Below are 17,842 nucleotides of genomic sequence, written 5' to 3'. Positions count from 1 at the left end.
GAGGAGGAGAAGGAGCAGAAAGAGGAAGCAGCAGAAGGTTCCACCAGTCCTTATAGGTGCAGCCTCCCCCCAGCCCCAGGAGTGCTGCTTCCCCCACATGCAGCAGGTGACTGTGGAGGGGGATCCACAATTTTCACGGGGTGAATCTTGGTGTTTCTGAGCTTTCTTGGGCTAAATGTTGGTGCTTTGGTTTTATGTGGCAGCTGAATATTTATCTTTTGGAGGAGGTTTTTGCTGGCTTTTGATGTTTGGGGTGTTTTTGTTGTGTGTCTTGGAAGTTTACGGGATTTTTCGGCTGAATCTTCGTGCTTTGGAGGTTCTTACAGACACAAGATTCCCAATGACTTCCTGAGATGAACTTGCGCAAGGAGGAACCTCCAGTCCAAGGTGCTCTCCTCTTGTTTTTTCCCCAAACCAGGATTTGTCATTGCCTGGGTGTGGCTGGATGGAGGAGGAGGAAAAGCCCCGGAGATGCTGCAGGAGGAGGAGCTGTAAACCCAGCTCAGGGAGTTGCGGGGAGGAAAGAGCCCCCCTGAGCCAGGAAGGCGGGCGGAGATCCAGGCGGAGCTCAGAGCTGGTGGAGAAGCCTCATGGCAGGGAGAAGTCCCACAAGTGCTTGGAATGTGGGAAGGGTTTCAGGTGGAGCTCCAGCCTGATCGAGCACCAAAGGATCCACACTGGGGAACGGCCCTACGAGTGTGGGGAGTGTGGGAAGAGGTTTGGGTGGAGCTCAGACCTGAGAAAACACCAGCGCATCCACACTGGGGAGAGGCCCTACGAGTGTGGAAAGTGTGGGAAGAGCTTCATACGCATGTCTGGCCTGATCCAGCACCAGGTGATCCACACTGGGGAACGGCCCTATGAGTGCTTGGAATGTGGGAAGAGCTTTGGGTGGAGCTCTGTGCTGAGAATACACCAGCGCATCCACACTGGGGAGAGGCCCTACGAGTGTCCCCAGTGTGGGAAGAGGTTTCAGACCAACTCCGATGTCCTCAAGCATGAACGGATTCACACAGAGGAGAGGCCCTTCCGCTGCCCCGACTGCGGGAAGGGCTTCAAGCAAAACTCCAACCTCACTGTGCACCAGCGCATCCACACTGGGGAGAGGCCCTACGAGTGTGGGAAGTGTGGGAAGAGTTTCTCCAGGAGCTTTCACTTGACCCAACACCAACGGAGGCACCAGTAAGGGAAGCCCTGTGAGTGCCCCGCGTGAGGGAAGAGCTTGGAGTGAGGGAAGAGAGCGAGGGAAGAGCTTGATGTGCTCCTGCAGCTCCATTCCCCATGGGAGGATCTGGGCTGGATGATCCCCAGTGACCCCCGTGGGGCAGAGCCCTGGTGCCCCCATATGGGGAATAAAACAGAGAGTAAAGCAATGGAGCTGATAAAGGGGCCCGATATCTGAGGCCTGACTGAGCAGAAACTGTGGGAGACACAGACACAGTTTCAGTCTCCCTGGGCAAGAAGTGACCAGAAAAAATGGTGTGAGTCTTTGTGATAAGATAAATGTTCCCAGGTTACTGGATGTCTCGAAGAATGTGTAACCAATGGGAAATTGTTACCAAAAACAGAGCCCTCTATAATCACCATACAAGTAAATCCCTGTATAAACACCTGGTACACTCAGTAAAATTGGCTTTGGTCTAAACTCTGATGTCCTCGTCTCTCCATGGTGGATAACCCTGTTGTGGGTGATCCCCGTTGGGTGGGGGAAGGTGCTGGAGGGATTTCTTTCCCTTCTCCTGGTGCTGCCGTGGTTTGGTTGGTAATAAATTCCCTCCCTGTGCCCAGGCCGGGTCTGTTGTCCCCGTGCCGGTGCTCGGGGCGGGATCTCTCCCGTTCCTTCTCTGCACTGCCGGGCCTCTCCTCAGCCAATGAGAGAACGCGGTGGAGAAGAGTCAGCCAATCAGCGAGAGCGGGGCTGATGACTCACCAGTTGCCGGGCAGACCCGCAGCAGGCAGTGTTCCCCACCTGGACCCGCCCTCCCTGCCCAGGGCCGGCCCCGCCGTGGGGTCCCCCCAAGTCCCTCCCCAGTGCCCCCAGGAACTGGGCTGGGTTTAACTGGGAAGCTTTACTGGGAACACTGGGAGCAGGCGGGCAGGGTCAGAGTGACAGCAGGGCTGGGGGGACACTCGACCCCCCCAAAATCAGCGTGGGGATGGAGCGGGGGTCCCGGCCGGGCCGAAGACCACAGGGAGTGGCTGCGGCCGCCGGCGGCTCAGGAGCTCTGTGGGCAGAGAAAAGGGGGTGACACCTGACTGGGGGCCCCAGGGGAGCACCCACACACTGGGGGAGGGAGGACACGACCCCCGGGACACCCCTGACTTTCCTGCACAGGTAGAAGCTGAGCACCAGAGCCAGGAAGACAAAGCCGAACTCGGAGTCTCCAGTTCCTGACAGCATCTTGCTGTGGCAGCATCCAGCAACATCTCTGGGGCGTCCGCAGGGGTCAGGACCCCCCAAAAACTCTCACAGGTATCCAAGCCCCTTCAAGCACCCTCCTGGTCGCTTCCAGCCCACTCAGGATCCCCTGAAACCTCCCTCTTGATCCCTTCCTGACCTCCCCAGGACCCACCAAAGCCCCTCCTGTCCCTCTCAGGATCCCACAGCCTCCTTCCAGTCACCCCCCACTGCCCCAGGACCCCCAAACTCTCTCCCAGTCCCTTCTCAGCCCCACCAGGGTTCCCCCAGACCCCTCCCAGTCTCTTCCCAGCACAACCAGCCTCATCCCAATCTCTGCTTTTCCATCCCCAATCTTCTTCCAGCTCCTCCAGGCTCACTCACATCACTCCCAGTCACACCCAGCACAACCAAACTCTCTCCCAGTGTCCACCAGGACCCCCAGAACCTCATCCCACCCTCCCCAGTATCCTTCAAACACCTTCTTAGCCCTTCCAAACCCCAACCTCCTTTCCCAGTTTAAACCAGGCTCTCTCCAACTCTTTCCCCGTTGCTCCCAGCACATCCCAGTTGCTGTCCCAGCACCCCGAATTCCTCCCCTGTACCACAGTTCCAGCTCAGGGAGTGCTCCAGGCTAACGTGCTCCACCTGGCAGCTGCAGGTGAGCTCTCCCCGGGTCGGGGTTTCCAGCAGCACCAGGAGCTGGTTGGTTCAGTCCCCGTTGGGGACCACATCAGTGGCCACCACAGAGAGCTCCTGCTGGCCCTGGAACCACCTCAGCTGGACGTGGGCAGGATAGAAATCCACCAAGGAGCAGAGCAGGTGGCCGGGGCCGGACTGGGAGCTCGAGGGCACCAGCGAGATGGACACGCTGGGGGTCACTGGGAGAGAGCAGGGACACACTGGGATCAGCTGGGGGAACTGGGAGAGAGAGAGGAGGGGTGGTGTGTCCATGGGGCAGAATGGGAATGGACTGGGAGGGACTGGGAATGAACTGGGCAAGACTGGGATGATACTCAGAGAGAGGGGAGGGGATGGGGGGCACTGGCAGAGAGGGTGGAGATCTCGGAGTGAACTGGGGAGGAATTGGGAATGGGCTGGGAAGGAGTGGGAGGGACTGGGGCGGCACTGGGAGAAACTGGGAATGGGCTGGGAAGGAGTGGGAAGGACTGGGGCGGCACTGGGAGGAACTGGGAATGGGCTGGGAAGGAGTGGGAAGGACTGGGGCGGCACTGGGAGGAACTGGGAATGGGCTGGGAAGGAGTGGGAGGGACTGGGGCAGCACTGGGAGGAACTGGGAATGGGCTGGGAAGGAGTGGGAAGGACTGGGGCGGCACTGGGAGGAACTGGGAATGGGCTGGGAAGGAGTGGGAGGGACTGGGGCGGCACTGGGAGGAACTGGGAATGAAGCGCGCGGCACTGGGAGGCCGAGTCCAGTGCGGGGCACGCGGCGCTGCGGGTCTGCCTGGCAACTGATGAGTCATCAGAGACTCGCGCTCTGATTGGCTGAGAGGCGGCAGCGCCACGCCAGGCTGAGATGGACAGCCGGGAGGCACTGGGAGAGACTGGGATGGACTGGGAGAGCCACGGGGTCAGTAATTAGTTGGTTGGTCCGTCTTTGGGATGCTGCAGGCGAGGCTACAATTCTGGATGGCACTGAAGCGAGACATTTGGGATCCCTGTCACATGATCCTGTCATTGATCAAGGAATGATGAGGGGGGCTAACCCTCACAGCCTCTGGGCACGGGTTCTGGAAAGTGTAGCACAAAGATACCTGTGTGCAGATGATCTTTATATGCAGCAGACCCAGTGGAAGACTATAGAACACGGGATCCAACGTCTGAGAGAAATGGCAGTGGCAGAGATTATCTTCTCAGATGAAATAACAACTAGGAATCCAGACTTGGTACCATGTACATCTGTGATGTGGCGAAAACTTGTACGGCTTGGGCCACATGAATACGCTTCTGCTTTAGCAATAATGAAGCAGGAGGAGAGGGATGAGACCTTGCTCGACATGGCAAGGAAACTCCGAGCATATGCAGATGCTGTACATGGCCCAACCCATGCCAGAATTGCAGCAGTGCAAACACATCTGCAGAAATTAGAAGGTAAGAAGAGAATCATAAGAGACTCAGGGAGGAGATTAAGGAGGACCTTTTCCAAATCTCAGCAGTACAGATCAGAGGTTCTGGTATGCAATGTAGATGTTCCTCAGATGGTGAGAGAAGGTACACCCCATGAGCTGAGCTGTGGTTCTTCCTGCATGACTGCAGAGAAAACATGAGGAGATGGGACAGAAAATCTGCTGCTGCTCTGGCACAACGGGTGCATGAATTGAAGGAAGGCAAGACCCAGAGAGAAGTGCCACCAAAAGGAGAGCAGCTCCAGTTGCCCGTAGCCAAACTGCCAGGCATGATGATGATGATGACATGTCCGATCCCCTTGAAGGAACCTCTAAGACATACGCCCAAGGCAAGAAGGATAGCCAGGCTTAGAGGGGCCCTGCCTCTAGCCAGGTAGAGGTGAGGGAAAACCGTGTTTTCTGGACTGTGGGGATTCAATGGCCTGGCACATCGGAGCCACAAAGATATAAGGCTTTGGTCGATACTGGTGCACATTGCACATTAATTCCATCGAGACATGTAGGGGCAGAATCTGTCTCTATCGCGGGTGTGACAGGGGGATCACAGGACTTTACCTTGCTGGAAGCTGATGTAAGTCTGGCAGGAAAGGAGTGGAAGAAACACCCTATTGTGACTGGCCCAGAGGCCCCATGTATTTTGGGCATAGATTATCTTTGAAGGGGGTATTTTAAAGACCCAAAGGGACTCAGGTGGGCATTTGGGAGAGCAGCTGTAGTGACAGAGGGCATCCAGAAATTGAACACCTTGCCTGGACTGTCTGAGAATCCAACTACAGTAGGACTTTTGAAGGGAGAAGAACAAAAGGTACCAATTGCCACTTCAACAGTGCATCGTTGACAGTACAGAACAACTCGAGATGCTGTGGTTCCCATCCATAAGATGATCTGAGAGCTGGAGAGCCAAGGGGTGCTCAGCAAAACCCACTCACCCTTCAACAGCCCCATCTGGCCTGTGCGTAAATCTGAAGGAGAATGGAGATTGACAGTGGACTACCATGCATTGAATGAAGTGACTCCACCGCTGAGCGCTGCTGTACCGGACATGCTGGAACTCCAGTACGAGCTGGAGTCCAAGGCAGCAAAGTGGTATGCCACCATTGATATTGCTAATGCGTTTTTCTCCATTCCTCTGGCAGCAGAATGCAGGCCTCAGTTTGCTTTCACCTGGAGGGGCGTGCAGTACACCTGGAACCGACTGCCCCAGGGGTGGAAACACAGCCCCACCATCTGCCATGGACTGATCCAGACTGCACTAGAAAAGGGTGAGGCTCCAGAACATCTACAATATATTGATGATATCATTGTGTGGGGGAACACAGCAGCAGAAGTGTTCAAGAAAGGAGAGAAAATCATCCGAATCCTCCTGGAAGCTGGTTTTGCCATCAAGAAGAGTAAAGTGAAGGGACCTGCTTGAGAGATCCAGTTCCTGGGAGTGAAGTGGCAAGATGGATGGGGTCAGATTCCTACAGATGTCATCAACAAGATCACAGCTATGTCCCCACCAACCAACAAGAAAGAGACACAAGCTTTCTTAGGTGCCATAGGTTTCTGGAGAATGCACATTCCCGAGTATAGCCAGATTGTGAGCCCTCTCTACCTGGTTACCCGCAAGAAGAATGATTTCCATTGGGGCCCTGAGCAGCAACAAACATTCACCCAGATCAAGCAGGAGATTGCTCATGCTGTAGCCCTTGGCCCAGTTAGGACAGGACCAGAGGTCAAGAATGTGCTCTACTCTGCAGCCGGGAACCATGGTCTGTCCTGGAGCCTTTGGCAGAAGGTGCCTGGGGAGACTCAAGGCTGACCACTGGGATTTTGGAGTTGGAGCTACAGAGGGTCTGAAGCCAACTACACCCCAAGAGAGAAGGAAATCTTGGCTGCCTATGAAGGAGTCCAGGCCACCTCAGAGGTGATTGGCACGGAAGCACAACTCCTCCTGGCACCCGGACTGCCGGTGCTGGGGTGGATGTTCAAAGCAAAGGTTCCCTCCACCCACCATGCCACCAGAGCTCCATGGAGCAAGTGGATTGCCCTCATCATGCAGCGTGCCCATATTGGTAAACTGAATCGCCCTGGGATTTTGGAAATAATTACAAATTGGCCCGAAGGTGAAAGTTTTGGTGTCACAGATGAAGAAGAAGAACCAGTGACACAGGCTGAAGAAGCTCCACCATACAACCAACTGCCAGCAGAGGAACCACATTAGGCTCTATTCACTGACAGTTCTTGTCGCATCGTAGGGATGAATCGGAAGTGGAAAGCAGCTGTATGGAGTCCCACACAATGGGTTGCAGAGGCCACTGAAGGAGAAGGTGGATCAAGCCAGCTTGCTGAACTCAAAGCCGTTCAACTGGCCCTAGACATTGCAGAAAGGGAGAAGTGGCCAAAGCTCTACCTCTACACTGATTCATGGATGGTAGCCAGTGCTCTGTGGGGGTGGCTGGAGAGGTAGAAAGAGGCTAACTGGCAGTGTAGAGGAAAACCTATTTGGGCTACTGAAGAGAGGAAAGATATCGCTACCTGGGTAGAGAAGCTACCTGTGAAGGTTCACCATGTAGATGCCCATGTCCCCAGAAGCAGAGCTAATGAAGAGCAGCAAAACAATCAGCAGGTAGATCAGGCTGCAAAGATAGGGGTATCAAAGATAGATCTCGATTGGGAACACAAGGGGGAGTTGTTCCTGGCTCGATGGGCCCGTGATGCCTCAGGTCATCAGGGCAGAGATGCCACCTACAAGTGGGCATGAGACTGAGGGGTGGATCTAGCCATGGACAGTGTTCCATCACCATCATGTGATCCATGACTGTGAGACCTGTGCCTGTGCTGCCATCAAACAGGCCAAGCAGGTGAAGCCCCTCTGGTATGGTGGGCGGGGGTCCAAGTACAGCTATGGGGAGGCCTGGCAGATTGACCACATCACACTGCCCCAGACACGCCAAGGCAAGCGCTACGTGCTCACCATGGTAGAAACCACCACTGGAAGGTTGGAAGCCTAGCCTTTCCTGTGTCTCATGCTACAGCCCGTAACACCATCCTGGGCCTTGAGAAGCAGGTCCTGTGGAGGCATGGTACCCCTGAGAGGATTGAGTCAGAAAATGGGATTCATTTCAAGAACAGCCTTATCAACACCTGGGCTAGGGAACATGGCATTGAGTGGGTGTACCACATCCCCTACCATGCACCAGCTGCAGGCAAAGTGGAGAGGTACAATGGACTGTTAAAAATCACCTTAAAAGCATTGGGTGGGGGATCTTTCAAAAATTGGGAGCAGCATTTAACAAAGGCCACCTGGTTAGTTAACAGCCAAGGTTCCACCAATCGAGCAGGTCCTGCCCAGTCTGAGCCCCTGAATAGAGTAGATGGAGATAAAGTCCCAGTGGCACATGCCAGAGGTTTGTTAGGGAAATCAGTGTGGATCAATTCTGCCTCAAGTAAGAAAAACCCATTTGTGGGATTGTCTTTGCTCAGGGACCAGGTTGTACATGGTGGATAATGCAGAGAGATGGAGCAACACGATGTGTACCTCAGGGAGATCTGATTGTGGGGTGAGACTCATGTGCAAATATCACTGTTTGCTGGGTGTTACTGCCAGTGTCTGTACATGAAAACACACAGACATGAGACAGAAAGAAATGTGTAACTGTTGAAGGTTTGAGTAAGTGAGATGGAAGGAAATGTGTATGAGTAAGTGAAAGATGGAAGTTTTAACTTGATTAAGTTTTTACATGATGTTGACAGTATGGAGATAAGGGGTGGAATGACCTAGGGTGACGTTATGGTGATTGTATCCCCAATCCTGTGTTCTGTTTATGTTTGATATTATGTTCTGTGCTTTCAGAACTGACTCAGAAAGTGAAGGTTTGTTTTGTCTTGTTACCAGCCAGCTCACCTCCCCCCATGGTCTGTTGTCTAGAAGAGGCTGGTGCTGGCTGGCTTGGTTTTGCTTTGCTTGCTGGCTTTCCTTTGCTTGCTTTGCTTGCTTGCTTCTGCTTTTGCCTTTACTTTTGCATGTTAGTTAGTTTAGCTAAGCAGTCCAATTTTTTTCCCTGGACTGTTTTTTTTCCTTTTCCTTTCCTGAATATCACTCCAACTTGCTCTGGACTGGGATCTTCTAAACACCGAGGAGCACCGGGAGCCTGCGCTCTGTGATCTGCAGCAGCCATCCCCAGTGCCCAGAGCAATCCCCAGTGCCCAGACCCGGGCGACCACCCCCAGGAGAGACTTTCTGGATTTGTCATCTCTTCAGAGTGGTGAAAGAGTTTTGTTGTCATCTGATGTTGTTCATCTTTTTAGTGCTGGGAAGGGTTTTGTTTGTTAAATAAACAGGTTCTTTTCAATTTCTGTCCGAGAAAATTCTTCCCGAACCAGGTGGGTGGGGATGGGCTGTGGGGGTTTGTTTTCTGCGGGCTCCTTTCAGAGATTTTATCTAAAATTTGCCCTAAACTAGAACAAGTATTTTTCTGCAAAACTTGTGGCTTGAGAGAGTGGAAAAAAACCCTGTTGTAATCATATTTTGGTTCCAATTACTTTGTGTTGGTATGGAGCAATTACTGGTTATGTTGTTTGAATTCATAGTGGGGTGAAGGCTTGCATGTGTCTCTGGTCCCTAGGGTTTTTTGAGATCTTAATCCCTCTATGGTCCCTATGTTTATTTTTTTATCCAGGAATAGCTCCAGTATTGTCCCTAATACGTAGTTTTTGGAGTAGAAGAGCACTGACAAGAATACCCATCAGGCTGGGCTTGGGTGTCATGGCTTGCAGGGAGTTTATGAAGGTGCTGAAGTCTGTTCCAGGAATGCATGGATCATGGTCATGATTGTGCAGCCAGTTTGTTAGAGGAGTAGCAAGGGATGAGGCTTTAAACCTTTGCTTTCCTTCTTCTCCTCTGAATCTCTTAGCTCCCTATTAGAGAATGTTCAGTTTCCCCTGACTGTTAAAGAGACCATCTTCCTGGGGTTTAATCTGGTAACTTTCTCTATACAGTCTGCAGTCTCTCTAGAATGAGGGCTGAGATTTCTAGAGGGGCTGAAGAGACCCCTGACCCAGGAGTAGACCCATGTGTGAGAAATCCTGAGTGGTGTGGGAAATGGGGGGACGGGAATTGGCACATAGACCGTTTTCCCACATTCAAATTGATTTTACTGATTTGCCTAAAGTAGGAAGGTATAAACACTTATTGGTGATAATAGATCACTTGACTCACTTTGTAGAGACATTCCTTACCTCCAGGGCAACTACACAAACAGTAGTAAAAATACTATTAGAAGAGATAATCCCCTGCTATGAACTAGCAGAAGTAATAGACTCAGACAGAGGGCCACACTTTGCCTCCAAAATAATTAAAGAAGTAGTTACAACGCTAGGTACAAAGTGGCAATATCATACTCCCTGGCATCCACAAAGCTTGGGTAAAGTGGAAAGTGTAAATGGGAAAATTAAGAAACAACTAACTAAATCGATGTATAAAACACAGTTATCTTGGGTAAAATGTTTACCTTTAGCCTTGTTAAATATAAGAACTCAGCCCAGAACTGATATTGGAATTTCTCCATTTGAAATGCTTTATGGGATGCCTTATGACATGGATTCTCCTATAGATCACCCTGAAATGAGTAATCAACAAATTAACCAATATGTCAAGCAACTTATGAAAGCTTGGGAAGGGCTTAGAAGAGCTGAGTTACTAGTGCAAAAACCTCCTTTAGACCTAGCAATCCATAATATAAATCCAGGTGATAAGGTGTTAATAAAAACCTGGAAAGAAACCTCACTGACCCCAAACTGGGAAGCCCCCTATGTTGTTTTACTCACTACAGAAACTGCAGTCAGAACCGCCGAGAAGGGGTGGACCCATGCGAGCCAAATAAAGGGAGCGATTCCTGCTGCTGCCCAAGAGCCCTGGAGAAAAACCAGCCAGCCCGGGGACCTTAAGGTCACATTTAAATGGACTGAATGGACTCAGTAAGAATTGTATGAACCAGCTGGTAGAGTGAGATATTGGACTATGGATATCCCATAACTAATGATTTAGAGTATATTGTACAAATAAGGATTGTAATTGTTACCCTTTTGTATGCTCTGTTTGTAAAATTTGCCAGGAACGGTGGTGGGTCCATAGTTATAGAGGCGCTCCTCCTAGGGGTATTTGTAAAGGTGTTATCAGTTAGAAAGAGAACTGACAGAGCCAGTCCTAAGGATTGGAAAAGAGAATGGGACCCTACCAAGAGAATCCCAGGAGTGGTGGGAAGTGTTTACTAAGGGGGCCAGACCTGAAAATTGTTGTTTCCACTCCAATGAACCAATTCCCCCAGTTGTTCAAATTATCAAAGGGAATTGCCGGAAAACTTTACCTGGGATTCAGTGTGACTCACCACAAGTGAAGGATAAAAACTGGAAATCATTCAAAAAGAGGCAGCAAAAACAGAGTAAGGGTCCTCCTGAAGAATATCCTTGCTGCTGAGAAGATGGTGCGCCTCGCGGCCCGGAGCAACCGAGTTGGCGAGCGAGGCAGAGGGATGAGAAGCGGTGGAGGAAAGAGCCCTCAAATGGGACAATTCAAAGTATTTCAAGAACTGCCTCAAGGATACTGATCTCCCAAGGGTAAAGGTGAGCCCGGCAATAACATGTCAAAACAAACACTGGGAATGGGGAGATAATGATAATCAAACTCTGGGGCAGTTTGGTCTCCACCCTTGCTGGCAAATTCTGTGCATATTAGTTATATCTTGTACCTGGCCTGGTCAAGGGGACTATGCACACCAGCCATTTAATTGGACTCTGACCAAAACAGACCAAGGGAAAGTTGTTAAGCATAATGCCACCACTGTAACTCCTGTGTTTTTTTGTTACTAATGAGGACTTGGTAAACTCTGTGTGGAGATGGAGTAAACCTGAACTCCGGGCTACCTATTGGTGTCCTAGTTCCAATCCTGGGGGGGGGATATTGAAATTATCCTGGGGAATATCTGTGAGTATTAGGGCTGTGAAGCCATAGCAACCGCCTAGTCTGTCACCCATCCAGATAAATTTTTAAAGGTCTCATGGTACCCTGAGAGGTGCAAAATTCTGGAGTATGGCACTCAAGGAGAAATTCTGTATAAGGGAGATTGCAGGTCCCGTAATATTGTTGTTACTAAGTTTAACTTTAAAACTTGCATTCTTAATAAATACATAGACATTGTAAAAGGAAGATTAGAGGCAGCTCATCTAACACTTATTAGAGATAGGTAGGAAACATTGCCCAGAGATTCAAAAGTAGATGAAATCCTGGTCTTAAGCTACCAAAAGTTAAAGTGTTTTAATGAACAAATTGGTCAAGAGAAAAAGGAGGGATTGTAATAAATAAAAAGGTCTTTGTTCATCAAAATGAGCATTGAAGGAGATAAGAATCTGGACGGAGTAGGGAATCTCAAGATGTGGGAGGAGAAGGAGAATGGGGGAAAACAGCAAGTATTCTGCTTAAGAATTGTGCAGATGCAACTAGCATAGAAGACTGTGTAGCTAATTATATACAAGTTAACTTTTAGGCCAAGGACAATCTGCAAGGAAGATGAGGAGCCTTCATCCTTATGACCACCAAGGGCAGAAAAAAGACCCCCTAGCAACCAATTGCACCGGCGAAGAGTACATCGGGAGAAAATACGTCAACCAGAAAAAAAAAAAGGGACTATAAAAACAAAAAGGTCAAAGGGGGAAGGTGCGCCGCGGCAGAACAGAGACTCCCCGGCCACCCAGTGCTGTTCTTTTGCTTAATACCACTTGCTTAATAAATTCATGTTAATTGATTTATCTATAATTAGCCTCCCCAATTGAATTTGTCCATAACAAGCCTGACTAAAGAAATGAAAAAAAAAAAAAATTAAAGTTGGTATATTATTCAACACACATGTGCAGAGCAAGCCCCCGGCTGCTGAGTCTCAGGAGAAGGCTGAGGGAAATGCACCCACTACGTCCCCTCTGCGACTCACTCGGCATCTGGTGCAGAAGTTTGGATGCCTGCAGGGGTTGCTTGTCTCCTCTGGGTGTGTTCTTCCTTCCCTCTGGGAGGGCCTTAATGGAAATTAGTTCCATTTCTCCTGCAGACCAGAGTGGCAGGGAGTCACTGCAGGCTGGTGATACTCTGATACAAGGAAACGGGTGTGCATACAAACCAGGCTGTGAAAAGCCAGTGTCCATAAGGGAGCCAGAGGAGCCCTGCATCTTTATTTGAATAAAGGGAGAGAGTCCATGGGGACATCTGCTGCTGGGGTTTTCTCTCTCAAAGTTTTGGAGGACACAGCCTCCTTTTAAACTCCTGGCCACATGCTGCCCTCTTCCTTTCCCCACTGGCTGGGGTACCAGGCCAGGGGACCACAGGGACCTTTGTACCCTCTTTCCCTTTTGCAAGGTATTAGTTCTGGTCTCCATCCAAACTGTAATAGATAGATAATGAGATGATTTGCTCTCGCAATTAAGGGATGAATATTGTGTGTATCTTAAGAGAAGCTTTATTGATGTAGAATTATGTTATTGTGATTTGTTGTTTAGATGTTCTCTGTTCTCCCCACAGTCCCCTTTCCCCTTTTATAAATGAAAATTAGTCCAGCCAAATTAAAAATTAAATAATATAAAATTTATTTAGGAATGAATTCTCTCTGAGCCAGCCACAAGGAAAAGGACAGCGCTGAGCCCGGGTTCGGTGCTGGGTGCGTGACAGGAAGGAGCCTCTCGGCAGAGGTTCCCCTGGACACACACACCACCCTCCTGGACCCGGCAGTTCTTATAGGAAATTTTCTGCCCGAGGCCAGGATTTCAGTCATCTGCCTTTTCTTTCTATTCAGAGTCCCACATAGTCATAAAGTTATTTTCTCTGAGCCAGGGTTGAACAATCCAGGTCCAGGTGTGGACAGTTTTTCCTGATGAGGTTATGGGAACCGTGGCATTCAGATGTATCAGCCTGGAGGACTCCAGCGATCCCAATCTTGGGTCGCTACCAGCATGATCAGCTCCCAGGTGTTCCAGAATCGCCTTTTGGGACAGCCCATCTCCAGACCAGCCACATGTATTGGATTGTAAATGAGGCATTGGCCAAACAAAAACCTGGCTCTGGTGTAACTGAGTATGTGGAGGGGGCAGATCTCAGTGCTGGTATGTGTATTTTGTAATAACTAAATATTTTGTGGAACTCTGGAATTTTGGACATTTTATTGGAATTTTTGGGGGATTTAATGGCATTCTTTGGGGATTTGGTTTTTGGCTTTGTTTGGTTTTTTTGTGGTGGGATTTTGGGGGATTTTGTGGGGTTTTGGGTGTTGCAAGGATTTCTTTGGGTGTTGGGGGGATTTTCTTGTGGTTTTGAGTACATTTTTGGGGGGGATTTGTGGGGTTTATTTGGGATTTTGTGGGCTTTTATTGGAATTCTGGGGTGTTCTAATGAGGTTTTTGTGAGATTTAATTGGGATTTTGTGAGTTTTATTGGGACTTTCAGGGGTTTAAAGGAGATTTTGGTGCCTCTCAGCCCTTCCCCACACCCTGGGACAACTGCAAAGCCCCCCCAAAATTCTTCTTAAACACCCCAAAATCCCAATAAAACTCTCCAAAACCACAAAGAATCCAATAAAATCCCAGTGAAACCCACTACAATTCAAAAAAACTCCCAAAAACTTCAATAAACCCTCCAAAAAACATCCCCAAATCCCTAAAAAAAATCCCTCAAAATCCAATGTCCCCAAAGCCACAAAACCCCAAAACATCCTGTATCTGCCACAAGACCCAGTAATTCTCTCCAAAAACACAATAATTCCCCCTAAACTCCCAACAAAATCCTCCAAAGCCCAATAACCCCATCAAAATCCCCCCAAACCCCCCCAGAGCCCACTGGGGGCTGTCCTGGGTCAGGGGCACCGCCCGGTGGAACAGGAGCCACTTCAGGGGCCCTCGGAGCTTTTTGGGGAGGGGGCACCATGGGAGACCCCCAAAATCGGGGCAGGGGGAACCCCTGTTGTGCTCCTCCCCCAAACCCCCAGACCCCGGCTCAGGGTGGGCCTGGGACCCCCCGGGACCCCCAAATCTCCCCAGGACCCCCTCCAGGAACTCAAAACCCTCCAGAGACCCCCAAGGTTGGCCCAGGACCCCCTGAGAGCCCCAGACCCCAATCGAGCCCAGCCCAGGATGTCCCCTGAGACCCCCGCAGACCCTTCCCAAGACCCCACCCAGGACCCTTCCAGGACCCCCCCAGACCCCCCCTCCAAAACCTCTGAGGACCCACCCCAGACCTCATAAGACCCCCCCCCAAGACCCCTCCCCCAGGATCCCCAAGACCCCTCCGAAAACCCCTCCAGGACCCCCCAGACCCCTCCCAAAACCCCTCCAGGACCCCCCAGACCCCTCCCAAAACCCCTCCAGGACCCCCCAGACCCCTCCCGAAACTCCCCCCGGATCCCTCCCCCAAGGCCCCGATCCCCCCAGCCCCTCCCCAGCCCCCCCAGCCCCAGCCCCTGTGCGGACCCCCCTCCCCAGCGGCGCCGCCCCAGCCGCTCCCGCAGCTCCGGCCTCTCCCAGCGCCTCCCCCGCTCTGGCAGCGCCGCCCGCAGGGCCCGCCCGAGCCCGCTCCCGGCTCCCTCTGATTGGCTGCCGCGGCGCGGGGAGGCGGGCGCTGCCGAGGGGATCCGGGCGCTTATTGGTCGGTTCGGCACGGGGCGCGCCGCTATTGGCTGGGGAGCCCGCGCGCGCGGCGGAGGCGGGAAACTGTGAGGGGAGCGCGGCTGAGGAGGAGCTGAGGGGGGGCCGGGGGGAGCTGGGGGGGTTTGGGGCGGGTCTGGGGAGAAATTGGGGATTTTGGGGGGGATTGACGGGAAATAGGGAGTGTGCGGTGGGTTTGGGGGGAATGAGGGGTCTGAGGGGGCTTTGGTGGGTCTGAGGGGGTTTAGGGAGCTTAGGGGGGAGCTTGAGAGGGTCTGGAGCGTTCTCAGATGAGTTTAGGGGGATCTGAGGGGAATTGGGAGGGTCTGAGGGGATTTTGGGGGGGTTGTGAGAGGAACTGGGGGGTTCTGAGGGGATCTGAGGGAATTTGGGGGGGTCCGAGGGGATTTCACAGGGTTTAGGTAGGATTCAGGGGTGTAAGGGGGATATGGGGGGGTCCGATAGGATTTGGGCGGTCTCAGGTGGGTCTGGGGTCAATTTGGGGTAAAGTGGGGGGATCTGAGGGTACCTGGGGGGTTTAGGTGGGTCTGGGTGGGTTTGGGGCTCTGGGGACACCTAAAGGGGTGCCAGGGGGTGAAGGGGTCGCAGCCCCCAGACGCCCCTGAAGCCCCCCTGTCCCCACAGAGGGGTCCCGGCCCTGGCGGTGCAGGACCCCCGGCCCCAGCCCAGCGTCTCCATCAGCAGCTGAGCCAGGAGATCCAGGAGGACGGGGGGGCTGGGGGGTCCGAGAGTGTCCCTGGGTGTCCCCAGGGGCTCAGGCTGTCCCCTGGGTGTCCCAGAGCTGGAGAAGTCCCTCTGCGCCGTTTCCTCGCGGTTTGGGCAGATTTTGGACATTTTGGTGCGGCGCAGTCTCCGCCTGTGGGGCCAGGCCTTCCTCACCTTCAGGGAGATGAGCAGCGCCACCAACGCCCTGCGCTCCCTGCAGGGCTTCCCCTCCTGCGGCCAACCCGTGGGGAGACAGCGACTGGGGGAGTTCTGGCACTGGGGAAAGAACTGGAATTCTGGGGAAAACCCGCCAAACTCTGGCCTCAGATATCCCCAAAATCCAACTTGGAAACCCTCCAAATGCACCCCGAACACCCCAAAGCTTCCCCTTTTATGACAAGCCCGTGGTGAGACAGAAATGCAGGGGAAAATCCTGGAATTCTCAGGGAAAAAACCCAAAATCCTGAGGGAAAAAAACCAAACCCAACCAGGATTCCCCCCAAAATCCCATCAAGAATCCCTGAAATCGAATTGGGAACACCCCCTAAATCCAACCAGGAACCTCTTAAAGCTTCCCCTTCTATGACAAGTCCATGGTGAGATCCAAATCCTTGGGAAAATCCTGACATTTTGGGAAAAAATCCTGAAATTCTGGGATAAATCCTTAATTCCTGAGGGAAAAACTGAAAATGCAGCCTCAAATATCCCCATAGTCCAACCAGGAGCCCCCCAAAGCTTCCCCTTCTACCACAAGCCCATGGTGAGAGAGAAATAAGAGTAGATGTCCTGCGATTTTGGGAACAATCCTGAAATCCTGGGGAAAACTCCAAAATCCTTGGGAAAAAACCTAAATCCAGCCACAATTATCCCTAAAATCCACCCTAAAACTCCCCAGAGCTTCCCCTTCTGGGACAAACCCGTGGTAACAGCAGAATCTTCAGAAAAATACCCCAATTTTGGGAACAATCCTGAAATTCTGGGAAAAAAAGCACAAAATTCAATTGGGAACCCACCCAAAATCCTGTGGGAAACACCCAAATCCAGCCAGGAACCCCCCAGAATTCACCCTGAATCTCCCAAACCTTCCCCTTCTACCCCACAGTGAGATCCAAATCCAGGGGAAAATCCACAGATCCTTGGGAAAACAGGAAATGTTGGGAAAAAGCCTGAAATCCAGGGAAGAAACAGAAATCCACCCCCAATCCCCTGGGAAGGACCCCAGACCCCTGTTGGAACCTCCTAAATTCCTCTGAATTCCCCCAAAATCCTGCTGGAATTTACCAAATTCCTTCTAGGACTTGCCAATATCCCTCAAAAACGTCCCTGATTGCTCTTGGAACTGCCCCAGATCCCTTCTGGAGCCTCCCCAAATCCCTCAGAACTCTTGAAAATCGCTTGGAAAACCCCAAAATCCTTCTTGGAACTGCCCCAAATCCCTGAGAATTCCCCCAGATCCCTCAGAAAGCCCCAAATCCTCCCCAGATCCCCTCTGAATTCCCCCAGACCCCTCAGAAAACCCCAGGTCCCCTCTGGAACCTCTCTCAGATCCCCCCAAAATCCTCGGGAACAACCCCAAACCCCCCGAGCCGTCCCCAGCTCCCCCCGGACTGATCCCAAATCCCCCCGGAGCCAGCCCAGGTCCCCTCTGGAAGCTCCCCGAGTCCCTCGGGAAGCCGCAGATGCCCGGGAGCCGCCGGGCAGCGCCGGGAAAGCCCAAAGCCCCGCGGCAGTGCCGCATCCCGGCCGGAGCTGCCCCGGGAGCCCCGCGGGGCCGGGGCCGGGGCCGGGATGCGCCGTCCCAGCGGATCCAGCGCGCCCGGCCGGGCTCGGCCAGCGCGGCCCAGGGCAGGGAGCGCTGGTGGGGCGGGAGCGGGAGCGGAGCGCGAACGGGACCAGCGCAGAGCCAAGGGGG

The sequence above is a fragment of the Lonchura striata genome, chromosome 35 (assembly GCF_050655825.1).
Source record: "Lonchura striata isolate lonStrDom1 chromosome 35, ASM5065582v1, whole genome shotgun sequence".
In the NCBI taxonomy this organism is placed as follows: domain Eukaryota; kingdom Metazoa; phylum Chordata; class Aves; order Passeriformes; family Estrildidae; genus Lonchura; species Lonchura striata.
Note: the sequence above shows the minus strand (reverse complement) of the source record.